Here is a 24,652-nt window from a genome sequence, read left to right on the forward strand (position 1 = left end):
TTTTTAGCCCTCTACCCATCTCTTCTGGCACTTGTAGTTATGGAGACTGTAAACCCAACAATACTGCCTGCATGGAACTATTCACCCAGTACTCTCACACTCCCTCTGTTGTCTGGTTTCATCTCCACAGTGAGAAAACTGAATTTACGTTATACCTCCTTTATTATCCAGAATCTGTACAGCAGGCAGCCTTGTGGAGATGCTGGCAGCCTAACACTTGTCCAGCATTTTGCAAATAAGCTGTGTATGATTTGTAGGTGGCCCTCCTGAGTGGCATTCCACCGTGGGTTCTATTTCCTCAGGGACAACATGTGTCGATGTGTGGGTGTGAACATTTACTGTGTATTGCTAATTACCACATCTTTACAGCCAATTAGGCCGTTTCTGTTTTTTAAATTTTTGTTTGTTGGTGTAAATAAATCATGCACGCAAACTAATCACTTCATAATCATCACTAATTTTTTGCAATGGTGCTATTTAAAGCTAGACATGTAATCACGCGGGTTCAACCTGGCAACTTCCCTTCTGGCAAGCAGTTACCACTTAGTGTGGCCTGGTATTTTTCTGCAAAGCAGAATTTAAAAAAATTAAATCTTACCACTAGGACGACTTTAAAGTCCAAGGCATATTTGAACATTTAACAGCCCCACAGATGGCTCACCCTAGGACACTATTGCATCAAAAGCTTTTGCAGGTCATTTTACCTAAATTTTCTTATAGCATTTCACTTCCTGCCTTTTTTTTTTTTTGTCAGAAAGGTACACGGAAGTCCCAATTAGCTTCCTGAATTATCTGTGAGATCCTTTGCTTCCTCTTGCTAATAACCATCCATTTAATAAGATGATACTCTGGTGAATTCTAGGTTTTATCTGCTGTGGAGCATTCTTCTTGGTGTTTCTAAGAACTTCAGAAAATGATCCGCTTCTGCCATATTTTCCCCTATGAAACAGATGCTATTCAAATTTTGCATGCCAAAGGTCACTTAAAAACCACATTTGTCGTAAAATAAGAACATATACTAAAAATTGGAATAATACAAAGAAGATTAGCATGCCCCTGCACAAGGATGACATGCAAATTCGTGAAGCATCCCATATTTTATGGTAGCCCTGGTGGTGCAGTGGTTAAGCCCATGATTGCTAACCAAAAGGTCGGCAGTTCAAATTCATCAGCTGCTCCTTCGAAGTGCTATGAGGCAGTTCTACTCTGTCCTATAGGGTCACCATGAGTTGGAATCTACTCAATGGCAACAGGTTTGCTTCATAATCTGTGAGTACAATGTGACTTTAAAAAGTCATCTATATGAAATCAAATGGTCAATATTTACTCAAAAGCAAAGACAAGAAAGCAAGGGGACAGGGAATCTAGATTACTGGAAATGGAAGAAGCAGAATGGAAATAATGAGAGTTGACACACTGTGTAAAATGTAACCAATGTCACTGAACAAATTGTGCAGAAATGTTAAATGGGAGCCTAATTTGCCATTTGAAACTTTCACCAAAAACACAATAAAATATTTTAATTAAAAAAAAATTTTTTTGACCAGGCCTTTTGAACACGAGATGAATGCAAAGATTTTGGGGGCAGTAAATAGAAGTATCTGCTTCTTAAATGACCACTGCTAAGATCTACTCTGTCCTATAGGTTGCCATGAGTTGGAATTGACTTGACAGCAACACGTTTGGTTTCGTTTTGGTTTAGGATAAATCAAAATACACAAAATACAATGAAATTGGGAAAAAAAGCCATGTCTACTCCACAGGATTGTAAGGGTGTGTATGTAACAGCCATTCGGAATCTATAAAATGCTCAACGGTAAATATTTATCACATGACTTACCCAAGTAATTATCACATGACTTACCCAAGGCCGTGTGGCTGGGGTCTGCCGGGGGAGAGCGCAGGAGGGGAAAGGCTCTGAGAACAAGTTTCTCCACTGCATGATTTTATATAGGGCCCTTCTGGAAGCAATCGGCTTGGACTGTGAAAGATCTCCTTTAGAGTGAAAGCTCTGTCAGGCTGGGGTTTATAAAGTTACCCGTTTTCTACTAATGCTATAAGCCCATGCACGCTCTGGTATTGCCTTCTAGTTGAAGTAGATGGTAATTTTTTGCCACTCCAGCTAAATTACAGAACAACCCTTCAGCTACTTCTCTTGTCAGCTTCTCTTCTGTCCTTGGCTGGATTCTACCAGTCCTTCTCTGCCCCTTCAGCTACTGACTCTTTCCTTCCTGGTGCTTCTGTTTCTGCTCCACGGGCTATAATGCCCTTTGCATGCAATTACCGCTGCCAACACTACCAAAATGAATAACAACAATGACCACCACAACATAAATCAGTATTTGTAGGCCAGTTTGTAACATATCAAATGCTCTTCGTGTGTGCTTTCACACACCCAGGCATAGTCCTCAAAGCTCCCCCAGACCCCTCTGTCTGACCACTCCCCTTTCCAGCTGTGCCGAGGGGACATTCCTTCTTGGCCAGATTTCTGAATCCCAATACACTCAATCAATCCTGCCCCCTGAAGAATCTGAAACGAAGGTTTGAGGATACACTCATAATCCCTATGCTGCCCCTAAATGAAGGGTACATGGGTCTTTGTTTGAAAGACTGAATTTGCGGCACCAAGGGGTATCATTTGGTCTCACACCTAGATGGATTCAACACACTGTGGTGCCCACTTCACCACCTCTGCTACCTTTAGTGCTCACTCTCTCCCTTAGCCGATGGTCTTTGTCTTCAAACTTCTAAAAATAGAAATCACTCCAGGTTCAGGTGCAAAGGTATGGCAGAATAGTGCAGTGGTTAATAAAGTGAAATTTGGAGACAGAACTAGATTTAAATCCCAGCTCTACCATTTATAGTTTTGTGACCTTGGGCAAGTCACTTGATATCTCTGAATCTGTTTTCTCACCTGTAAAATGAGAATAATAATAGTCTCTACCTTACGAGGTAGTGAAGATAAAATAAAGTAATATATATAAAGTCTTAGCACTATGCCTAGAACATAAGCAGGTGCTCCATAAATGATATCCTTATCATCGTCATCGCCTTTGTCTTAGTCAAGATTCTCTAGAGAAACAGAACCAGTGAGATGTATATACGTATATATAGAGAGAAAGAGATTTACTTCAAGGGATTGGCTCATACAGTTATGGAGGCTGGCAAGTCTACAATCTGTAGTTCAGGCTGCAGGCTGGGGACTTCCACTGGCTTAGTATTCTGATATCTACAGATCCCATCAGGCAACGGGAAGAGTGCGGGGTTAAGAGAGAGAAAGAGTTCTGCCAAAATATCTATTTATAATCTGAAGGCAGATCACACCCTGAGGAACTCCCCTTTCAACTGATTGATTGGTTGGGTCACTTGACATTATGGACAGTGGTTGTATTACATTCCATTAAATTATGAAACAGGAACTAGTCTCGTGTTTGGAAAAAGTGCTGGGAACCATAGCCTAGCCAAGCTGACACATAAAATTCATCACCATCATGGCGGGTTAGCCAAGCTTGAACAATTATTTCCTCTGAAGAGCATCTCAACCAGAACAGAAGTCAGGAAATTTTCTGTAAATATTTCAGGCTTTGCAGGCCACAGGGTCTCTGTTGCAAATACTCAAACTTGCTGTTGGAGTACAAAAGCAACCACAGTTAATATATAGATGAAGCAATATGGCTGTGCTCCAATTAAACTTTATTTGCAAAAACAGGCAGTAGGCCAGATTTGGCCCATGGGACACAGTTTTCTAACACCTGGGGTAGACTGCTGGGTTTGCCAATTTTATTCCTTCGTCAAGCAAGGAATAAAAATTGGACTATTCCGTCAAAGCTACTTCTACTACTCTCAATTTAATTAAGTAATCCTAATGTGTTGATGTACATTAGGGTTAAGGAGCCCTGGTGGTGCAGTGGTTAAGAACTTGGCTGCTAACTGAAAGGTCGCTGGTTTGAACCCACCAGAAAGATGTGGTAATCTGCTTCTGAAATGATTACAGCCTTGGAAACCCTACGAGGCAGTTCTATTCTGTCCGACAGGGTTGCTATGAGTTGGAATCAACTCAATGGCAACGGGTTTGCTTTGGGTTTTTTGACACGTTGGTATGGATTAGGGTTAACTGACTTATCCACATTCGCAAATGAATCATCAGGAATATAATAGCGCATAACTTGTCTGCCCTGCACTTTCTGGCCTTAGACATGTGTGGCTCCAGGGCTCACAGCCCTTGCAGCTTCCTGTCTGCACCAGCTTCCAAATTCTTCATCACTCAGAAGGGCTCAGGCCCTTCTGAGCTTTGGGGTCCCAGACAATAGACTGCGGGCTTGGACACTCACCAAGGTTGATATGTCTGTTCAACATTTATTTAAGCATGCTCTGGACCAGGCATTGTGTTAGATCCTGGGAAACAAGAGACAATAGCAGTCCACCTTGCAAGATACAGGTTATTTGACCTGCATTGCGTGTTAAAGGCATTTAAGCCAGCATTTTTAAATTGGAAGATTTCACATAAAAATACAGGTACTCCCCAACTTATGAAGTATTCAAATCATGAAGTTATGAAGAACTGCACTTAACAACTCTCAGTGTATCTGGAACATTGCATCTTCCTGGGAGGAAGTAAAATGAAAATGCATGCAGGGGATATGGAAAAAATTCCTAGGTTATGTGAACACACTCCAAACATTTGGTCAGGATAATATGATGGCAGAGATCGGTGGAAAAATCATCCATATGGCAAGAACACTGAATTTAGAACTTGATATTGCTGATCACAAAGAAGGAGAATTGACAGATCAGGACTTAATGGATTTTGAAGAGGAAAAAAATGCTGAAGAAGGAAAAAAAAATGAGGAAGATGAAGAAGAGAAGTTGTCAAAAAAATGTACAGTAAAAGGAATAGCTGGAATTTTTTTTCTAAACTAAATCAGGGGCTTCAATTGCTTGAAAACATGGACCCAAATGCTGATCACTTTGCTAAAGTCAGTAGGCAGATTGGGAAAGCAGTGAGATGTTACCACAAGATATATGAAGAAAAAAGAAAAGGATCATACAGATGACTGTCACTAATTTTCTTCTAGAAATGCCATCCCCATTCCCAGGGATAATCCAGATGGTCCAGGACCTTCTACAAGTGGAGTTATTACTGCAACTGACAAAAGCCAACATCGTCCAATTCTCCTTAACCACTGGAGTAAATTTTTATGATTTGTGTATTTTTTTATGTAGTATGTATGTATGCATTAAAATATATCTATAAGTTTATATGCAATGTTTCCAATCCCCAAAGATAAATAAAGACAGGATTTATAAAGATACTGATAATAAAAGACAATAATGATGAAAATTTTTTTAAAATGAGGTATTTGATTTACCTGGGAACTGATTTACCACAGAGTCATTGCAATGGAACCCCAAAGTAAGTCAAGGACTACCTGTATGGATTTCTGACTTCTCATGAAAGACAGAAGCTTCCAGAAATATTGGGCCTGCTTTTTAACACAAAAATCTGCCCATCCCTAGTTGTGGCTACACCCTTCAGCCAATTCATGAGTCTCTGCACATGTATTCACACTGGCCCCTTGTGGACTCTGTGGGGCTTCAAGATTGATACCCTTGCCGCAGAGTTTGGGGAACAAGTACATAAAGTAGATGATAGATAGATAAATAGATAGACAGACAGACAGATAGATACATACATACATACACACATACATACATACATAGATACATAGATGAGAGATACTATAGATATAGAGAGATGGGTGGAAACATATAGCGTATCAAGTGTGCATTTATGGCAATATGTATGATAAGATATGGCTGTAGAGAGAGAGATAAGGCTTGAATCAAGATATTCCCACCTTTTTCAAACTGATGATAAACTAACTCTTGACTACAACTAAAAGGTGCATATAACAAACATCCCATTGGCAAGGTGTCTCCTCTTCACAAGGCATCGTGGTAGAACTCTAGGAAGGGGCAGGCAGCAAACACCAATCTAAACGTCTTACAAAGAGGCATGGCTGAAGAGCAGGGATGACCCTGTTTCAGAGCAGGTAGGGGCAGACTGTCTCAGAATCTCATCCGGGACTGAGCATGGGCACTGCTGACCATAGAATTAGCTAATGGAACTGAGAGTGGCTACTTTCAACCAAGAAATGTGACCAGATCAATCAATCAAACAGCAACACAAAGCAAAGAATCAATACCAAGGGCACTTCAGTTTACGGCCTGGCAGAGAGTCCAGGGTGGATTTCTGATAACAAGTCAGCAAGCAGAAGAGTGAAAACTAAAAATAGAAACCCTTGTAACTTTTATGGGAACTCGGAAATGTATATTGTATGGTTGATTTTATTAACATTAGAATTAATAATACATGTTTGCAGGAAATACTTTATATTTCGAAACAACTGAACCGTAGGGAATTCTAAGACTCTTGAAGACTGTTGCCAAGCTATTTTATGCTTCTTTTATGAAAAAATCGATTGTAACAATTCTTTATATATTAAAGAACATGATAAGAACTCAATATACCTACCATTGCATCTGTACCAGGCTGTCTCTTTCATATGTAAGTCTAGGAATTTTTCTAAACATTTAATATTAAAAACTAGAAAACAAAAGTAATTTCCTCATCATGTGCGATGTTCTTCTATAATTCGTTATTTTTGAGGTTCTTCAAATTATATTCAATATAGCTCCAAGTTTACAGCAATAAGGAAATAGTAGCAATTCTATGATTCAAGTTGCTTTACCTGTCCAGTCCACTCTACATCAGGTGTCTAAGAATCCCCTTGAGTGAGGGAGTAGAAAAGTGTCTCCAAAAGTGCTTTGAGGCACTTGTCTCCAGCCACTGTTTTGCCAGCTTGATGACTGGAAAATCCTGATAGAGTCTTTGGAGACATAGCATACTATTTACCAAAAACCCTATTTGAAATTGAAAATCAGTATCTGGAAAGAGTCATCGATTCAGCTGATCCCAAAACCCAGCTGGTATAGCCCATTAATTCTTTAAAGAAGATTAGCTTACATGACTAGCCAGTAAGTCACCTAGTAAGACCATGATACAATCGACATAGGGCAGCTAGTCTTAAAACAAGGTCTTAAAGGGCAGCATGGTTTCTCCTTGCTACTTCCAGTAGAATGCAGGAGAAAAGAGAAGGACTTAAAAATAAACTGTGCAAAATGAAACCAGACTTTAAAGGTTTGGAAAATTCAGTTGTACAAACTTAGAACACGTGCCCTAGAACTCTCACCAAGGATTTGGTGGTTCAATCTTCTGTTAAAGAGATTAAGTTTATGACTGATGGATCTATTCAACCACTGAAGCATAAATCCTGTCAGCTTAGGCTAACAGGCAAAAAGGTAGTACAAAATGAAGGAAAGCTGTCTGCCTCCTGGAATTCTACAGGCAGGAAATGGGCCAGTGGAATGACTTGGTTCCAAACATCTATTGGCCTCCAAGAAAAGAAAATGTCCATCACTGGAACAGTTCAGAGATCAGCCAAACTGTTGGAAGGAGCGTGGGAAGCAGGGCTCCATCACTTTCAAAGGATGGGGTCACAAACTTCTAGGTTTCAAATCTTTACCAACTCGGTTTCAGAGTGTGGGGCTGCCATTAAAGTAAACCAAGAGGATGGGGCCATTGCCCAAAGTTGAGGGGGAGGGGATGCCATGCCCAAGAAGCAGAAAAATGGAGCCTGCCAGGGCTGAGGTGGTGGAGTAGCCATTCAGATGGACTAGAAGAATAAAACCTAACCAAACCAAAACTGTTTCTGTCAAGTAGATTCCAACTCATAGGGCCACCCAAAGCCAGGGGAGCAGAGTTGCCATTCCAGTGGGCCTGAAAGACGGGACTGAAGCCCAGAGCTGAGGGGCCTCCACCCAGAATCTGGAGAGTGTGGCCAAAACCCAGAGTCTGAGGGAGATGCCTTTGCCTAGATAGTTCCAAAGAACAGATGATTATCCTCAAGCCTTGAGAACTAATGTAATTTGTTCTGCTGGGCTTTAGACTTGCTAGGTGCCTGTTATCCCTTCTTTCCCTCCAATTTTTCCCATTTGTAATGGAAATGTCTACCTCGTACCTTTCCCACCATTGTACTTTGGAAGCAGTTAACTTGTATTCAGTTTCACAGGCTCAGAGATGATGAGGAATTTTGTACCAGGATAAAATACTCCTAAAGTCTCACCCATCTTTGATTTAGATGATGAAATTTTGGGCTTGGAGTTGGTTTAACACTTTTGGGATAATGTGATGGGATGAATGTGTTTTGCGTACGGGAAAGACAGGAATTTTGGGAGGCCAAAAGGTGGAATGTTATAGATTTAATTGTGCCCCCCCCCCAAAATATGTGTTATAAATCCTAACCCCTGCATCTGTGGTTATAGTCCCATTTGGGAATGGGTTTCTGTTATTATGTTAATGAGGCGTTATTAATGTAGGATGTGTCTTAAGTCAATCTCTTTTGAGATATAAAAGGGTAGATTAAGCAAGGAAGTAAGCAAGCAGAAGTGGAAGTGAAGATACATGCCTCATAATCACCAAGGAACCCAGGAACAGGAGCTGAAAAAAAACAAGCGCCTTTCCCGAGAGTGGACAGAGAGAGCGTTTCCCTAGAGCCAGGGCCCTGAATTCAGACTTCTAGCCCCCTAAACTGTGAGGAAATTAGTTTCTGTTTGTTAAAGCCACTCACTTGTGGTAATTCTGTTACAGCAGCACTAGATAGCCAAGATGGATGGACGGATGGACGGAAGGACGGACAGAAGGATGATTGGGCAGATGGATGATAGATTACATAGATAGATGATAGGCAGACAGACAGACTAATAGATAGATATAGATAGCAGCCATTTGGCTGACTCCAGCTCATGATGATCTTGTGTACAAAAGACGAAAATGTTGCCTGGTCCTGCATTATCCTCAAGACTGCTGGCATATTTGAGTCCATCATTGTGATTATTAAGCCAATCCATGTCACAGAAGGTCTCCCTTGCCCTTGCTGGCCCTCTGCTTGACCAAACGTGATGTCTTCCCTGAGCAATCGATCCCTCCTGATGACATGTCCAAAGCAAGTGAGCCAGACAATGTGCTATTGTGACCCATAGGGTTTTCATTGGCTAATTTTCTAAAGTAAATAGCCAGGTTTTTCTTCCTAGTCTGTCTTAGTCTAGAAGCTCCACTGAAACCTGTCCACCACAGGTGACCCTGCTGGTATTTGAAATACTGGTGACATAACTTTCAGCATCATAGAAACATGCAAGTCATCACAGTACAACAAACTGACAGATGGGTCATGGATATAGATATGCAGTATTCATGTATTTATATACAAATATATACTTACGTACATGTAAGTGTGTATACGGAAAAAAATTTTTTTTTTTATAGGGAGCCTGGTGGCTAAGTTGTCAAAGCGCTAGGCTGCTAATTGAAAGGTAGCGGTTCAAACTCACTAGCTGCTCCAGAGGAGATAGATTTGGCAGTCTGCTTCTGTAAAGATTACAGCCTTGTAAACCTATGGGGCAGTTAGACCCTGTCCTATCAGGTTGCTATGAGTTGGAATCGACTCGAGCGTAAGGTTTCTTTTTGTGTATGTATATATGTATAAACATACATATATGTGCCTCAGATTACCACTTTATTACTTATTCTTTAATCAGCATCGTATTCTGCATGGGGATTAATTCAGAGAACTCCCAGTTATACAGTCAGCTCCTGACATACAGACTGTGCCATGCCTGTTCTTTTCTAGAGTTAAGTTTATACCAGAATTGTTCCAGCTCTATTTAGGTGTAGTTCTTGTCTCCAATGCCTTTATTACTACATAGTCCTTCATTTAAACAATAGATTTGAAATAAGCAATAACAGCACAATGGTGGTAAAGACAAAGAAACAGAACATGAGTTACTTCAATTCTGTCATACTAAGTGACCATATGAAGTTTTTGTGTTTATAGAGTGCAAACAGCAAGGTGTAATATTTTGTTTGGTATGCACAAATTTTAATTCACACATGAAATATTTTACTTAGTATTGAGTTATATTTAATATTAAAATTTATTCTAATTGTTAATTGTCTTAAAACAAAAGAAGGAATCAAGAAAATGAAACATTGTATCAGAGATACAATGTAGTTTTTCATTTTTGGTGTGGAATATTTTACTGATTATTGAAGATATTTAATATTAAATTTTTGTAATTGTTAATTACCTTAAAGCTAAAGAAAGAATCAGGAAATTAGGACATTATATCAGAGATATAATTCAGTTGTTTGTTTTTGGTGTGAACTTTTAGATAGGGTTAATCAGACATAAAAATATTTGCAAAAAGCCATATTATAACCTGTAACAGTGTACAGTAAAACAAGAAAATGTGTAGAGAAGGCCAGTAATTACGCAACAATATAATGTGAGAGAATTGACATGTACATGGAGAAAAGGATTAACTTCCAAAGAAGAATACAAAGATATGTTACAAGAGCAGCTGGTCATACATTGCCAGAAAAAAAGTGTAGGGAAAAACAGGATGTATATCTCCACCATACACAAAAACTAACTCAAAATGATCAAAGATCTAAATGTTAAAGTTAAACTATAAAGTTTTTGGAATAAAACATAGGGACAAAACTATGGGACTTATTTTTTTTTTTTAATTAAGACACAACCTACAGACTGGGAAAAAAAATCTTTGGGAATGACATATCTGATAAGTGTTTAATCTCTAAAATATATAGAAAACTTCAACAACAAACTACCCAATTAAAAATGGGTAAGGGATATGAACAGACCCTTCACCAAAGCGCCCATCCAAGTGGCCCACAAACACGTGAAAAGATGTTCACAATCATTAACCATTAAAAAAAACAAACCTGAGGCGGGGCCAAGATGGCGGACTAGGTGGATACTACTGCGGACCCCTCTTGCAACAAAGACTCGGAAAAACAAGTGAATCAATCACATACATAACAATCTACGAACCCTGAACAACAAACACAGATTTAGAGAGGGAGAACAAACAAATACAGGGAGGCAACGATTGTTTTCAGAGCCTGGAGCCAGCATACCAGTCAGCGGATTTTCAGGAAAAACTAGTTTCCCAGTGATGGCTCGGAGACAGCAGTCCATATCAAACCACATAAAGAAGCAGACCATGACAGCTTCTCCAACCCCCCAAACAAAAGAATCAAAATCTTTCCCAAATGAAGATACAATCCTGGAATTATCAGATACAGAATATAAAAAACTAATTTACAGAATGCTTAAAGATATCACAAATGAAATTAGGATAAATGCAGAAAAAGCCAAGGAACACACTGATAAAACTGTTGAAAAAAGATTATTCAAGAACATAGTGGAAAAATTAACAAGTTGCAAGAAACCATAGAGAGACAGCATGTAGAAATCCAAAAGATTAACAATAAAATTACAGAATTAGACAACGCAATGGGAAGTCAGAGGAGCAGACTTGAGCAATTAGAATGCAGACTGGGACATCTGGAGGACCAGGGAATCAACACCAACATAGCTGAAAAAAAATCAGATAAAAGAATTAAAAAAAAATGAAGAAACCCTAAGAATCATGTGGGACTCTATCAAGAAGGATAACCTGCGGGTGACTGGAGTCCCAGAACAGGGAGTGGGGACAGAAAACACAGAGAAAATAGTTGAAGAATTCCTGACACAAAACTTCCCTGACATCATGAAAGACGAAAGGATATCTATTCAAGATGCTCATCGAACCCCATTTAAGACTGATCCAAAAAGAAAAACACCAAGACATATTATCATCAAACTCGCCAAAACCAAAGATAAACAGAAAATTTTAAAAGCAGCCAGGGAGAAAAGAAAGGTTTCCTTCAAGGGAGAATCGATTAGAATAAGTTCAGACTACTCAGCAGAAACCATGCAGGCAAGAAGGGAATGGGACGACATATACAGAGCACTGAAGGAGAAAAACTGCCAGCCAAGGATCATATATCCAGCAAAACTCTCTCTGAAATATGAAGGCAAGATTAAGATATTTACAGATAAACACAAGTTTAAAGAATTTGCAAAAACCAAACCAAAGCTACAAGAAATACTAAAGGATATTGTTTGGTCAGAAAACCAATAATATCAGGTACCAGCACAATACAAGGTCACAAAACAGAACGTTCTGATATCAACTCAAATAGGGAAATCACAAAAACAAACAAATTAAGATTAATTAAAAAAATAATAATAATAAATAAATAAAATAATACACATAACAGGGAATCATGGAAGTCAATAGGTAAAAGATCACAATAATCAAAAAGAGGGACTAAATACAGGAGGCATTGAACTGCCAGATGGAGAGTGATACAAGGCAATATACAACGATACAAGTTAGGTTTTTACTTAGAAAAATAGGGGTAAATAATAAGGTAACCACAAAAAGGTATAACAACTCCATAACTCAAGATAAAAGCCAAGAAAAACGTAACGACTCAACTAACATAAAGTCAAACACTATGAAAATGAGGATCTCACAATTTACTAAGAAAAACATCTCAGCACAAAAAAGTATGTGGAAAAATGAAATGGCCAACAACACACATGAAAAGGCATCAAAATGACAGCACTAAAAACTTATTTATCTATCATTACGCTGAACGTAAATGGACTAAATGCACCAATAAAGAGACAGAGAGTCACGGACTGGATAAAGAAACACGATCCATCTATATGCTGCCTACAAGAGACACACCTTAGACTTAGAGACGCAAACAAACTAAAACTCAAAGGATGGAAAAAAATATATCAAGCAAACAATAAGCAAAAAAGAAGAGGAGTAGCAATATTAATTTCTGACAAAATAGACTTTAGACTTAAATCCACCACAAAGGATAAAGAAGGACACTATATAATGATAAAAGGGACAATTGATCAGGAAGACATAACCATATTAAATATTTATGCACCCAATGACAGGGCTGCAAGATACATAAATCAAATTTTAACAGAATTGAAAAGTGAGATAGACACCTCCACAATTATAGTAGGAGACTTCAACACACCACTTTCGGAGAAGGACAGGACATCCAGTAAGAAGCTCAATAGAGACACGGAAGACCAACTTACAACAATCAACCAACTTGACCTCATTGACTTATACAGAACTCTCCACCCAACTGCTGCAAAATATACTTTTTTTTCTAGCGCACTTGGAACATTCTCTAGAATAGACCACATATTAGGTCATAAAACAAACCTTTGCAGAGTCCAAAACATCGAAATATTACAAAGCATCTTCTCAGACCACAAGGCAATAAAACTAGAGATCAATAACAGAAAAAATAGGGAAAAGAAATCAAATACTTGGAAAATGAACAACACCCTCCTTAAAAAAGACTGGGTTATAGAAGACATCAAGGAGGGAATAAGGAAATTCATAGAATGCAATGAGAATGAAAATACTTCCTATCAAAACCTCTGGGACACAGCAAAAGCAGTGCTCAGAGGCCAATTTATATCGATAAATGCACACATACAAAAAGAGCCAAAAGCAGAGAACTGTCCCTACAACTTGAACAAACAGAAAGTTAGCAACAAAAGAACCCATCAGGCACCAGAAGAAAACAAATAATAAAAATTAGAGCTGAACTAAATGAATTAGAGAACAGAAAAACAATTGAAAGAATTAACAAAGCCAAAAGCTGGTTCTTTGAAAAAATTAACAAAATTGATAAACCATTGGCTAGACTGACTAAAGAAATACAGGAAAGGAAACAAATAACCCGAATAAGAAACGAGAAGGACCACATCACAACAGAACCAAATGAAATTAAAAGAATCATTTCAGATTACTACGAAAAATTGTACTCTAACAAATTTGAAAACCTAGAAGAAATGGATGAATTCTTGGAAAAACACTACTTACCTAAACTAACACATTCAGATGTAGAACAACTAAATAGACCCATAACAAAAAAAAGAGATCGAAACGGTAATCAAAAAACTCCCAACAAAAAAAAGCCCTGGCCCAGACGGCTTCACTGCAGAGTTCTACCAAACTTTCAGAGAAGAGTTAACACCACTACTACTGAAGGTATTTCAAAGCATAGAAAATGACGGAATACTACCCAACTCATTCTATGAAGCCACCATCTCCCTGATACCAAAACCAGGTAAAGACATTACAAAAAAAGAAAATTATAGACCTATATCCCTCATGAACATAGATGCAAAAAACCTCAACAAAATTCTAGCCAATAGAATCCAACAACACATCAAAAAAATAATTCACCCTGATCAAGTGGGATTTATACCAGGTAAGGCTGGTTTAATATCAGAAAAACTATTAATGTAATCCATCGCATAAATAAAACAAAAGATAAAAACCACATGATCTTATCAATTGATTCAGAAAAGGCATTTGACAAAGTCCAACACCCATTTATGATAAAAACTCTTACCAAAATAGGAATTGAAGGAAAATTCCTCAACATAATAAAGGGCATCTATGCAAAGCCAACAGCCAATATCACTCTAAATGGAGAGAACCTGAAAGCATTTCCCTTGAGAACGGGAACCAGACAAGGATGCCCTTTATCACCGCTCTTATTCAACATCGTACTTGAAGTCTTAGCCAGGGCAATTAGGCTAGACAAAGAAATAAAGAGTATCCGGATTGGCAAGGAGGAAGTAAAGTTATCAGTATTTGCAGATGACATGATCTTATACACAGAAAACCCTAAGGAATCCTCCAGAAAACTACTGAAACTTATAGAAGAGTTTGGCAGAGTCTCAGGTTATAAAATAAACATACAAAAATCACTTGGATTCCTCTACATCAACAAAAAGAACACCGAAGAGGAAATAACCAAATCAATACCATTCACAGTAGCCCCCAAGAAGATAAAATACCTAGGAATAAATCTTACCAAGGATGTAAAAGACCTATACAAAGAAAACTACAAAGCTCTACTACAAGAAATTCAAAAGGACATACTTAAGTGGAAAAACATGCCCTGCTCATGGATAGGAAGACTCAACATAGTAAAAATGTCTATTCTACCAAAAGCCATCTATACATACAATGCACTTCCAATCCAAATTCCAATGTCATATTTTAAGGGGATAGAGAAACAAATCACCAATTTCATATGGAAGGGAAAGAAGCCCCGGATAAGCAAAGCACTACTGAAAAAGAAGAAGAAAGTGGGAGGCCTCACTCTACCTGATTTCAGAACCTATTATACAGCCACAGTAGTCAAAACAGCCTGGTACTGGTACAACAACAGGCACATAGACCAATGGAACAGAATTGAGAACCCAGATATAAATCCATCCACGTATGAGCAGCTGATATTTGACAAAGGACCAGTGTCAGTTAATTGGGGAAAAGATAGTCTTTTTAACAAATGGTGCTGGCATAACTGGATATCCATTTGCAAAAGAATGAAAATACCTCACACCATGCACAAAAATTAACTCCAAGTGGATCAAAGACCTAAACATAAAGACTAAAACGATAAAGATCATGGAAGAAAAAATAGGGACAACCCTAGGAGCCCTAATACAAGGCATAAACAGAATACAAAACATTACCAAAAATGATGAAGAGAAACCAGATAACTGGGAGCTCCTAAAAATCAAACACCTATGCTCATCTAAAGACTTCACCAAAAAAGTAAAAAGACCACCTACAGACTGGGAAAGAATTTTCAGCTATGACATCTCAGACCAGTGCCTGATCTCTAAAATCTACATGATTCTGTCAAAACTCAACCACAACAAGACAAACAACCCAATCAAGAAGTGGGCAAAGGATATGAACACACATTTCACTAAAGAAGATATTCAGGCAGCCAACAGATACATGAGAAAATGCTCTCGATCATTAGCCATTAGAGAAATGCAAATTAAAACTACGATGAGATTCCATCTCACACCAACTAGACTGGCATTAATCCAAAAAACACAAAATAGTAAATGTTGGAGAGGCTGCGGAGAGATTGGAACTCTTATACACTGCTGGTGGGAATGTAAAATGGTACAACCACTTTGGAAATCTATCTGGCGTTATCTTAAACAGTTAGAAATAGAACTACCATACAACCCAGAAATCCCACTCCTCGGAATATACCCTAGAGATACAAGAGCCTTCACACAAACAGATATATGCACACCCATGTTTATTGCAGCTCTGTTTACAATATCAAAAAGCTGGAAGCAACCAAGGTGTCCGTCAACGGATGAATGGGTACATAAATTGTGGTATATTTACACAATGGAATACTACGCATCGATAAAGAACAGTGACGAATCTGTGAAACATTTCATAACATGGAGGAACCTGGAAGGCATTACGCTGAGCGAAATGAGTCAGAGGCAAAAGGACAAATATTGTATAAGACCACTATTATAAGATCTTGAGAAATAGTAAAAACTGAGAACACATACTTTTGCGGTTACGAAGGGGGGAGGGAGGGAGGGAGGGAGAGGGTTTTTTATTGATTAATCAGTAGATAAGAACTGCTTTGGGTGAAGGGAAAGACAACACTCAATACATGGAAGGTCAGCTCAATTGGACTGGACCAAAAGCAAAGAAGTTTCCGGGATAAAATGAATGCTTCAAAGGTCAGCGGAGCAGGGGCGGGGGTCTGGGGAACATGGTTTGAGAGGACTTCTAAGTCAATTGGCAAAATAATTCTATTATGAAATCATTCTGCATCCCACTTTGAAATGTGGCGTCTGGGGTCTTAAATGCTAACAAGCGGCCATCTAAGATGCATCAATTGGTCTCAACCCACCTGGAGCAAAGGAAAATGAAGAACACCAAGGTCACACGACAACTAAGAACCCAAGAGCCAGAAAGGGCCACATGAACCAGAGACCTACATCATCCTGAGACCAGAAGAACTAGTTGGTGCCTGGCCACAATCAATGACTGCCCTGACAGGGAGCACAACAGAGAACTCCTGAGGGAGCAGGAGATCTGTAGGATGCAGACCCCAAATTCTCATAAAAAGCCCATACTTAATGGTCTGACTGAGACTAGAGGAATCCCGGCGGCAATGCTCCCCAGACCTTCTGTTGGCACAGGACAGGAACCATCCCCGAAGACAACTCATCAGACATGAAAGGGATTGGTCAGCGGGGGAGAGAGAGATGCTGATGAAGAGTGAGGTAATTAAATCAAGTGGACACTTGAGAGTCTGTTGGCAACTCTTGTCTGGAGGGGGGATGGGAGGATAGAGAGAGAGGGAAGCTGGCAAAATTGTCACGAAAGGAGAGACTGAAAGGGCTGACTCAATAGGGGGAGAGCAAGTGGTAGTAGGGAGTAAGACGTATGTAAACTTATATGTGACAGACTGATTGGATTTGTAAACGTTCACTTGAAGCTTAATAAAATTAATTAAAAAAAAAAAAACCATTGCCACTGAGTCAATTCTGACTCATAGAGATACAATAGGACAGAGTAGAACTTCTCCATAGGGTTTCCAAAGCTATAATCTTTACGGAAGCAGATTGCCATAGGAAGCAGACTGGCAGGTTCAAACCACCAACCTTTTGATTAGCAGCCGAGCACTTGACAACTACATCACCAAGGCTCCTTAAAAAAAAAAAAAAAAAAAAAACCCAGTGCCATCGATTCTGACTCATAGCGACCCTATAGGACAGAGTAGAACTGCCCCATAGAGTTTCCAATTCCTTAGACAGATGCAAATCAAACTACAGTGAGATACCATCTCACTCCTGCTAAATGGCACTGATCAGAAAAATAGACAACAACAATGCTGGCAAAGATGTGGAGATGTTGGAACACTTACCCACTGCTAGTGGGATTGTAAAATGGTACAGGTGCTATGGAAAACAGTATGGCACTTCCTCAAAAAATTAGAAATAGAACTACCTTTTGATCCAGCAATCCCATTTCTAGGTATATACGCTAGAGATCTAACATTAAAGACATAATCAGGCGTTGCACACCTATGTTCATTGCAGCACTATTCACAATAGCAAAAAGACAGAAACAACTTAAGTGCCCACCAATGGACAAATGGATAAACAAAATGTGGTACATATACACAGTGGAATACAACAACCATACAGAATAATGATGAATTCTTAGAATATAACATGAATGAATCTGGAGGACATTATACTGAGTGAAATAAGTCAATCACAAAAGGACAAATACTGCATGATCTCATTATAAAAAAACAAGAATAGGTATACAGATTGAAACCAATGATTACTCGTGGTTACCAGGGATAGGTGGGTGAGGGTAGGGGTGGAAATTATTCTCTAGATAGTAAAAAAAAAAAAAAATTGTCATGGAATTGATTCCCACTCATAACAACCCTATAGGACAGAGTAGAACCGACCCATAGGGTTTCCAAGGAGTGGCTGGTGGATTTGAACTGCAGACCTTTTGGTTAGTAGCTGAGCTCTTAATAGACACTTGTTATTTCGGGTGATGGAAAATATAACACCAAATGTGGGTAGAGTGTGAACAGCTTAACCAAGGTAAACGATATCACTAAGAAGTATGCAAGAAAAAAGAACTTTTTGGTAAATTCTGTGACATATACGATGGTGCAACAACAACTTAATAATAGGAGTGGGCACATAGTGGGCACAAACACGAATACTTCTTAGACTTAACCAAACATCTCAAAGGATTGGTTTATGGGATCTGAAGGCTCAGAACCATAGTCCATGGGATAACTCAGTCAACTGGCATAATATAGTATGAAAAGTTTACGTTCTACATCCTAGTTTGGTGAATAGTGTGTGGGGTCTTAAAAGCTAGCGAGCAGCCATCTAAGATACACCTATTGTATCTTAGACTCAGAGAAGAAATAGGACTAATAGTCTGCAAGAGCCTCAACCTCATCTACCCTGAGGCCAACAGAACAAAATGGTGCCCAGATACCACTACCGTAACTGACAGGGTTAAACTTTTCCTGCTTCTGGAATGTAATCGATGGGGTTAAACTATTCCCTCCTCCCCCTCCCATCCCAGCCAGGCTCTCTGAGCTCCTAATAAGACATTTCTGTGTTGTCTGTGTCACAACACAGGGTGGTCTTAGTGCTTCTCTACTCAAGGCCGATTCACTATTCATCAACCGCAGACACGAGCAGTAGGCTGCGAAGCTGGCCTTAACTAAACCTCATGTGTCATATCCTCCAGCTGTCATATTGCACCCCACTGCACCCCCATATATGTTAGTTAGCTCCTGAAATTGCCCTCCTATTCCCAGAAACTTCATGAATTATGCATAAGTTCCCTATCCCAAACCGTATTACTGCCCTAAAACCCCCAACTTCAGGGAGCTTGATTTGAGACTTATTCTCTGTGCTCCTTGCTTGATCGGCTTGCAACAAAGTTCTCTTTCTCAAAGGCCTGGTGTCTCTCAGTTGACTCAAGGAGTCACACTGGGCAGAACCCATTCCCATCGGGTTACCCTACTGACCATTCTGATCAGGAACACAATAGATGGATACTGATAGTATGGGAGCAATATGGGAACAGAACTCAAATTCTTAAAAAGTCCAGACATACTAGACTGGTTGAGATGGGAAAACTCCCTGAAACTATCATCCACAGATACTCTTTAAACTTTGAACCAAAACTATTCCATGAGGTCATCTTTCAGCTAATTAACAGACTGGCTCATAAAATAAACAATACCAGCCATGAGTACTGTGTGCCTCAAAATCACCTATATGAGGCCAAACAGACAACATTTACTAAAAAGAAAAGATAAGAAGGCACGAGGACAGGGAAACTAGATTCCTAGAAATGGAACAACCAGAATGGAAATAATAAGAAAGTTGGCACACTGTGAAAAATGCAACCAATGTCATTGAACAAGTTGTATAGAAATTTAAATGGGAACCTAATTTGCCATATAAACTTTCACTGAAAACACAATAAAATTTTTAAATTAAAAAAAACCTTAGCAGCAATATTTGAGCATTGAGCACTTTCACCCAGAACTGGACATTCATTCTAAACAAAAATTTAAACAATATCAATGCTCACTATGACTCAGGGAGGCATTCTGATTTTTGCAGAAGAAAAACTTCAGAAGTTTTTATAAATCTAGTAGAAATTTGAATTTCCAGATGAAGTGGAAGTTGTTTAACCCTGGAGACATTTGGAGGGTACTATGGAGCCCTGGTGGCACAGTGGTTTAGAGTTCGGCTGTTAAACCAAAAGGTCAGCAGTTCAAATCCACCAGCCGCTCCTTGGAAATCCTGTGGGGCAGTTCGGCTCTGTCCTATAAAAAAAAATCCTATAGGGTCGATATAAATCTAAATCGACTCAAGGGCAATGGGTTTAGTTTTCATAGACTTGAGCCCAAAGGGAAAAAATGTAGACCGTATTGCAATTTCTGGAATTCATTGTGAAATAATATCTGCCAAACTGATCCTGACAATTAAGAGTTTTTTCTGAATATATATGAAAGAAATTTTTTAAATTAATGTTTTTAATCAGCTATGATTCAAGATAAACTGATATATCTGGTTATACTTTTTGTTGAACATCAGTATGTAAAGAAGATAAATTTTTAAGAAGTCATTGAAGAATTTGTAGAAGTTGGGAATTGGAAATATAAACCATGTCATATTTATTACTGTGATAAATCAATATATAGGAATATATTTGTTTTGTTTATTTGTTTGCTTTACAAAAAACATGGTTCTGTAATTAAAAGCATTTTCCATTTTAGTATCATAATATTTATTTTATTTTTATTTTATTGATTATATATACAAAGCTCAATTAAAAAAATTTTTTTTACTGTCTTTCTTTTGTAATCATTAATATTGTTTCCTTCCATGGCTTTTTGTTGTTGTTGTTCAGAATATACCCAGCAAAACATACACCAATTCAACACTTTCTACATGTACAATTTATCAACATTGATTACATTCTTCAAGTTGTGCAACCATTCTCACCCTCCTTTTCTGAGTTGTTCTTCCCCCGTTAACAGAAACTCACTGCCCCTTAAGGTTCCTATCTAATCTGTCAAGTTATTGTGTTGTCAATTTGATCCTATACAGATATTTCTTAAAAGAACATTATGCTCAAGGCAGACATTTTTTTTACTAGTTAAGCTAAACTATTGTTTGGTTTTAAGAAGACTTCAGGGAATATGTTTGGTTTAAGTTTTAAACATTATCTCAGTTTCAGGGGCTTATCCACCCTCCATGGTTCCAGAAAGTCTGGATTCCATGAGAATTTGGAGTTAGGTTCTGCATTTCCCCCAATTTTTCTTTTCATGGTTATCACTGAAAATAATTCTGTTTCACAGAGGAGAAGGAGTATTAAAAATGATCAATTCTGAGTGTCAAATAAGTTAATTTTGCCACTGGGTGAGGCTCAGGGCCAGAAAGAGTGTTGGGAGAGAAATTCTGTAAAGAAAGCAATTGGAGGCCCAACTCCCCTTCCGCAGTACCTCACACCCCTGCCCTCGACAGGCTTGCACTCCGCTCTGGGGCCTTGCATTTGCTATTTCCTCCACTAGAAACACACTTTCAGTGGATATTTGCATGGCTTGCTCCTTACTTCCTTTAGTCCTCTTATCAGAGAGGCCTTTAACATCGACAAAAAGAGCACACCCTGCCACTGTCTATCATCTTTATGCTATTTTATCCTTCTTCATAACAATATCATATGATATATATTAATTTGTGGAGTTTTTTTTTTTGGGGGGGTCTGTCTCCCCAAAATAGAATCTAAGCCCCTGAGATCAGAGACTTTGCTTTGTGCACTGCCATGTCCCCAGCATCTTGGACAGTACTTGGCATATAGTAGTTCATCATTTTGGAATGAATTAATGAATTCACTGAAAAAATTAAACTGGAGAAACTTTGAACTTAGAGGTTGCCTTAGTTACCTAGTGCTGCTGTAATGAAAACACTTCGCAAGTGGGTGGCTTTAAAGAATAAAAATTTATTTTCTCACAGTTCTGGAGCTAAAATTCAAATCAGGGTATCAGCTGTGTTGATTCCTTTCTTGTGGGTAGCCCAATGCATTCCTTGGTTCCTTTGGCCTGTAGATGGTTCTCACATGGCATCTGTCTTCCCCCATGTACGTGCCTCTGTGTCTATTCTGATCCTTTTATAACTCAGAAATGTTTATATCTACACTAGTATGACCACATCAATATAACAGAAGAAAAACTCTGTTTCCAAACATGATCACAGATACAAAGGCCAGGAATTCAACATATATTTTGGGGGGAACACTATTCACTTCATAACAGGTATACAGTGGAAGACAGAAACAAGGCATGGGTTTGAACATGCAAACTAAATGAAAGTCTGTATGCTCAATTCCATAAGACCTGTGAGAGGTATCAGAGCCCTGATGGTGTAGTGGTTAAGAGCTGGGCTGTTAACCAAAAGGTTGGCAGTTCAAATCCATCAGCCACTCCTTGGAAAGCCTAGGGGGCAGTTCTACTCTGTCCTATAGGGTCTCTGTAAGTCAGAACGGACTCAACAGCACTTAACAACAACAACCGCGACAGGTATATATTCCCTACCCCTCCACTATACCTTGGGCAAGACAGTGAAAGACTGCGCAGTAGAGAATCCAAGAGAACTTAGAGAAGAGAATTTCTGGTATTATTATTTGGGGTACTCCAAAAGGCTAGTGTGCACATTGATCACTGTGTAGTGACACCCACCAGTCCGCCAGCTGCACCCACATATACTGAACTTAAAAATTAACTCTTCAGTGCCTGACTTTTAGCAGCCAGCCAAAAATCATCTAATATTTGAGGGAAACCTCCAAAATGAAAAAGAGAGACTAAAATAAACAAACTGAAAAGAGCTAGAAGTAAGTAGACAAAATAGAGAGCAGAAGATAACAGCAATAACAAAAACAATCATTTGTCTCCTCAGAAAGGTAAGAAAAAAGGTGGCACCCTGTGTTAGTCATCTAGTGCTGTTTAACAGCAATACTGCAAGTGGATGACTTTAACAAAGTCACAGTCTAGGAGGATACCAGAACCCAGTGCTGTCGTAGAGGTGCAAATTCAGGGTGCCAGCTGTAGGGAAACTTATATGTCATTTCTAGGGGAAGGTCTTGGTCACCAATCTTCCCCTGATCTAGTAGCTTCTCAGTGCAGGAACCTAGGGTCCAAAGGACAGGCTCTGCTCCTGGTGCTGCTTTCTTGGTGGTATGAGGTCTCCATGTCTCTCTACTTGCTTCTCTCCTTCATATTTCAAAAGAGATTGACTTAAGACACAACCTAATCTTGTAGATTGAGTTCTGCCTTATCAACATACCTGCCACTAATCCTACCTCATTAACATCATAGAGGTAGGATTTACAACACATAGGAAAATCACATCAGATCACAAAATGGTGGGCAATCACACAATACTGGGAATCATGGCCTAGCCAAGTTGACACACATTTTGGGGAGACACAACTCAATCCACAACACACCCAAAGAAGCAAGATCAGGATGTTATATTTAAAAAGGAACAATCAGGAAATAAGGACAAATCTCAGAACAGAAAGAATCTTGGAATTTCAAAACAAGATAAACACCTTTCAAAAATCAACAGAAAGAGTCTTTACCTACATGACACAAAAGGCATTAACTGTAAAAGAAAAAGAAATCATAAACTGGACTCCATCAAAATTAAAAGCTACCGCTCATTAAAAGACATTGTTAACAATTGCAAAAACAAACCACAGACTTGAAAAAAACATTTGTAGTACATATGTCAGTGAAAAAGAGGAAAACCCTCAATGAGATGGATTGACACAGTGGCTGCAACAATGGACTCAACATAATGACAATTGTGGGGATGGCACAGGACCAAGCAGTGTTTCCTCCTGTTGTACATACAGTTGCTGTGAGTCATTACTAACTCGATGGTTCCTAAGAGCAACAACAACAGTACATGTATCTAACAAAGGACTTGTATCCAGAATATATAAAGAATGTGTACAAATCAACAAGAGAAAGAAAAACAACTCAATTTTTTAAAAAAATGGCATAAGACTTGAACAGGCAATTTTACAAAAGAATATATGCAAATGTCCAAGAAGCATATAAAAAGAAGTTTACCATCATTAGTCATCAGAAGGGAAATCCACAGTCTGGTATTTGGCACTTTTCTCCTCAAGACATTTTTCAATTTGAAAGCAGTTACTCAGAGATTGAAAAGCTGAGCAGAGCTTGTGACCAATTTATAGGGCTGAAGGACAAAAATAGGCATTCAGCATCAACCAAGAAGGAGGAGCCCTAGTACATAGCCAACTATAAGTTGGGGCTCCAAATGTCTGTACTTTAATAAACCCAAAAAAACAAACCTATTGCCATTGAGGCAGTTCTGACTCATAGCAACCCTGTCGGACAGAGTAGAATTGCCCCATAGGCTTTCCAAGGAGTGGCTGGTGGATTTGAACTGACAATTTTTTGGTTAGCATCCAGAGCTTACTGTAGCTCTTAAGCACTGCACCACCAGGGAAATAGACCAGCACTTGGGCATTAGTTTCCTATGACTGCTTAACAAATTACTACTAACTTCTTGGTTAAAACAAGAGAAATTAATTCTATCGCAATTCTGAAGGCCAGAAGTCCAAAATCAGTATCACTGGGCAGAAATCTGAGTGTCAGCAGGGCAGTGCTTACTCTGGAGGGACTAGGGCAAAT

The 24,652-nt window shown here is 38.9% G+C and overlaps 1 non-coding gene across 1 annotated transcript; it reads left to right on the forward strand.

Moving 5' to 3' along the window:
- The first annotated feature begins 997 nt into the window (after positions 1–997).
- Positions 998–1,101, forward strand: LOC111750954 (U6 spliceosomal RNA). The gene has a single exon (XR_002786025.1). It is a non-coding gene; the product is annotated as a U6 spliceosomal RNA (small nuclear RNA).
- The last annotated feature ends 23,551 nt before the right edge of the window (positions 1,102–24,652 follow it).

This window comes from Loxodonta africana, chromosome 25 (assembly GCF_030014295.1).
Source record: "Loxodonta africana isolate mLoxAfr1 chromosome 25, mLoxAfr1.hap2, whole genome shotgun sequence".
NCBI classification, from domain to species: Eukaryota; Metazoa; Chordata; class Mammalia; order Proboscidea; family Elephantidae; genus Loxodonta; species Loxodonta africana.